Source organism: Triticum aestivum, chromosome 2A, assembly GCF_018294505.1.
Source record: "Triticum aestivum cultivar Chinese Spring chromosome 2A, IWGSC CS RefSeq v2.1, whole genome shotgun sequence".
In the NCBI taxonomy this organism is placed as follows: domain Eukaryota; kingdom Viridiplantae; phylum Streptophyta; class Magnoliopsida; order Poales; family Poaceae; genus Triticum; species Triticum aestivum.
The window spans coordinates 601,413,972-601,418,656 of NC_057797.1; positions in this window are offsets into that span (position 1 = coordinate 601,413,972).

Consider the following 4,685-nt stretch of genomic DNA (forward strand, 5'->3'; position numbering starts at 1 on the left):
CGGCGCGCCACGTGGCACCACGCCACTGGCTGCGGGCGGCGGCGGCGATGTGTCCGGCCAGGGCGGACGTGTCTGACCGGCGCGTAGACGATTTTTTAGGGTTTCAGACGAGGGGGGTCCGGATTTTCAGGGAGAGACCTATTTATAGGCATAGAGGGAGCTAGGAGAGTCCAAATGAGGTGCGGTTTACGGCCATGCGATCGTCACCGAACGATCTAGATGATGGAGAAGGTTTGGGTGGGTTTTGGGCCAAATTGGAGGGATGTTGGGCTGCAACACACATGAGGCCTTTTCGGTCCGTCAGTTAACCGTTGGAGTATCAAACGAAGTCCAAATGGTACGAAACTTGACAGGCGGTCTACCGGTAGTAAACCAAGGCCGCTTGGCAAGTCTCAGTCCAATCCGGAAATGTTTAATCCCCACGCAGGAAAGAAAGGTAGAAATGGCCACCGGAGGAGAACGAAGTGCCGGAATGCAAAACGGACAATGGGGAAAATGCTCGAACGCACGAGACGAACACGTATGCAAATGCAATGCACATGATGACATGATATGAGATGCATGACAACGACAACAACACATGGAGACAAAATCCGAACCCAAGAAAATAAAATAACTTAACACCGGAAACGGCAAGAGTTGGAGTACAAGTTGGGAAAGTTACATCCGGGGTGTTACAAGCAGATAGCAGGTCTGTGAGAAATAAATGACGGGAGACATATGATAGCTCTACAACATGCATGGCACACTAAATTACTACAGGATTCTATGAAAATAACAGTCGACTGAAAGCAAATAGGTCAGTCCATTTTTTCTGCACCGTCCGATGTACAAAGAACGGGCAGATCGCCTTCATCTACCTCCAGCCAGTCAGTGTTGACGATCTTCCTCGAAACGCCAGCGACCACCGGCCCAGTATTCCTCCCCTACCTACTCCCTCCCCTCGACGTCACCGCACCGCCGTGCTTGGCACCGCCCCCGGCCATCCATTCAAGCCCCGCCGACCTCCAGATTGGGCGCAAGCAGCTCCTGCACCCCACACCCCTATGATAGACACCAATGCGCCGCTTCCCCAGGGAATAGGCGGACTAGGTGCTCCGCGTGCCTAAGTGGGTGCTGCTTCTTTTAATTGCGGTTCGATTGAGCCTGAATTGAAATCCAGGCGGGCTACTGACCTCTAGCAAAGGTGAAATAGTAAAAGGGAGGAAACCTTGTGCATTTAGTATCACGAAGAAGATGCAGTAAGAAGCGCTCAACTAGTTTCTTTCATGGGATGAATACGGTGTGAGTGGAGATGTAAGATTTGCACGAATAAGGGAAGAGGAGTACCTCTTTCTGCTGGCAGTGTTGTGTCCTCCTTCTATTTTTCCGACGATCTTCTTGTTGTTCGCAGGAAACCAGAAGTTGTGGAGGACGGTGCAGCCTTGGACGAACCCATGGCCAAGTTGTTGAGTGTGGTGCGGTGGCCGTCTGTCGGCGGCGGGGAAGCAGATCCGAGGCGGCAAACGATGGCGTAGCGGGAACAGCTCCGGTGCGGTGGACGGTTGCGACAGTGGAGCTGCAGCAGTGAGGTGCAGGACAGTGTGGTCGGAGTGGTTCTGGTACGGCGCACGCCGGCGTCGGTGTCGTGGAGGCAGCTCTGCCTCGGCTTTAGCTGCTAAGTCCTCGAGGGCATTGCGGTTGCGTTGGACGACGATGTTGGGGTACCGGCTCCGGTGTGATGGAGGAGGGCGATGGTGGATTGGCCACTATTGGGTGGTGGACGGAGGAGGCTGGGGTTTCGCGGCTGGTGGAGAGGGCGTTTTCGCGCCCACGGAGTATGAATGGGGAAACGGAGGGAGGCGGGGAACTAAGGGGGAACAATGTTTCGGTTTGAGACACGCTTGTTTGAAATTTGGGGAAAGTTACAAACTTTGCCCCCATCTAAAATTTCAGACATATTGCGGGTTGGGGGTAGGACAGTACAGTCAGGTGTCCCAAATGTGGGTGGGATAGATTTCGGCCGAGCGCATGGGTAGGCGCCCACAGCGTACGAATGCTTCTCGGAGGCGGTTGAGACTGGCGTCTTGGTGAAGTTACAAACCTACTCCGGTTTAGACCTTTGGACATCGGGCCGATAGGCTACACGGGCCAGAGTCAGGACAGTAATTTCCTACCACCAAAACGTTAGTCTCGCGCGGTTTTGGGTGACCAGAGGCCTATTTGGTGCTTCGTTCAATATTTGGGAGCAGAAGCATTAACGTTTTCGGTTCTCTTGAATTGAGATTTCAGGATTTGTCAAACTTCACAAATCTTTACTCTTGAAAATCCTAAAGCTACGATTATTTTGGAATGGAGGGGTACATTTGAATATACATTGTACACGAGTATATATTAAAAAATATGCAACTTACCTCAGTTCATGCATGGTTCCAGATATAATCTCCTTGGTTGCAAAAGAAAGTTAGATATGCGTATGAATATATATAGCATGTTCAAACTCACAACAAAGATTGATGCCCCCTTTTACATCTGATTTACAAATGCCATTATCTCGGGTTCAAATAGATGAATGCATTTCCTATGAATTCGAATCTTCGAAACCCCCTTTATGTTGAATTCGACATGTATTCTATTTCGTAGCTAGCAATTTGGAATGTATCCATGCAAGTGACAAATGTATAAAGTGCTTCACACTAACAACATTAATGTTTATATATAAATTGAAAAAGCATCCATTGCCTGTATTTCAAACCGCTCTCACTCTATGGATCGATAATATGAAATAAACACATGCACATGCGAGAATTCAATAGAGTATGGGTGTCTGATAGACCGATTTTCGTCCATACGCAATTTGCAAAATTCATGATCTCATCCAAACATAATAATGCAATTTATATTTTAATTTAATGCGTAGAACTGCCTTTTACACGTAGATGCACTATGCCTCGCCCCGTTCTCACAAACGCATTATATATCTCTCTATCTAACACATAAATGCACACAGTTTATATGCATCGGCATTTCTCTTTCACACATGCTCACAATCTCTCTCAGTGTGTCGGGGTGTCTCAAGCACATGCTCTCTTTGTTTCTCTCTCTTTCTGACTACTATGTACCACTCTTTTCACTAATCTCAGTTGGAAAACACTATTTCTCTCACATGCATATATACACATGCACGGTCTCTACTAGCCCTCTATACGCACATATATGTGCCTACGTGTCTCCCGCACGCACATTATCTTTAGGCCTCTCTCGCACACATTGCCCCCCCCCCGACACACCTCTCTCTTAGTAGTTGGCAGATATGATTTCATCATAACATTCGGTAGGATATCCCTGGCTGTTAGGCTGGATGGTAATATGAGGCAAAGTTTTACCCTAGTTCGGATCGGACCCTTGCAGTTGAAGAAAGAGCCTACTCCTGGTACTGTATATTAGTGATAGGGGTGTGTACAAAGTACACGTGAATACCAGGCATTGTGCGTGTGTGTATACTATCGACGAACTAGCCCCCAAGCTTGTATAACATACTAAGGGCCTAGGGTTACAAATCATATATAGTCGGCTTATCACCAGTGGGGATAGAGTCCTCCGCGACTCTGGTAGCTTCGTGTTGTACGCCGAGTCCTCCAGATGGGTCTTCGTATAACACGTCTCGGTCCAACCTATATGTGGCGCGGGATGGAATCGACCCATGAGTCTTCATGTTGACCCACCACAACTAGAAATGATGTGCCCACCACACCACACACGCAATCGACCACTAAGAAAATAAGCATATACAATAGTACAACGGTATCTAGCTCACGATACGTCTCCATATTTTGTTGATGACACTGACGGACTTTGCATTTGATGCGTGCTCCGTATTTTGTTGACGACACTTACGGTCATTGTATTTGAAGCAAAAGCACGATATGGTCACTGGACTATAGAATAAGCTCATCACGGTCACCACATACATTTTGTCGTGCTAACCTACATGTGGTTGGATGGTTAGAGGACAGTGGTTTCTCGAGCCCACCAAGGTTAAAGTCCCGGTGCTCGCATTTATCTTGTGTTAATTTCAGTATTTTCCGGCAATGTACGTTCAGTGGGAGGAGGCGTTCCACTCGACTACGAGGCACCTATGGTGACTTCGTAAAATCTCAAGATCATATATGCTGGCCCACTCTCTCGAGGTGCTCATAGGGGTAGGGTTCGCGTGTGTGCGCTTATAGCAGTGAGTGCTTGCGCGTATATATGAGCCCTTGCGTCTGTACCGTGTTAAACAAATACATATCATGATTATACGGTCACTGGCTCACCTGTACAACTCCGTATTTTGTTGATGACACAATCCAGTCAAACGTTCCACGCGACGCAACTAGTGTTGCACCATCGGGGCGCGTAACCGTGGGGCCCGCCTGTCAGGCCGTATATGAAAGAAAGAAATGGTAGTTTGAGTCTATACTGTGTTAATAAAATAGGAGTACATTTTAGGGTGATCATACGGTCAGTGGCTCACCATACAGCTCCGTAATTTGTTGATAACACGATCAATTGACCAGTTAAACGGTCCACATTCAGCAGCGCACATTACCATAGGGCCCACCCATCAGCGCGTATATGAAGGACAGAAATGGTAATAAATTAGTGGTCGGTGGGTATTCGAAGTCGTGAGACCTCTGGTTGGCAGTCACCGGCGGTTGGGGGCG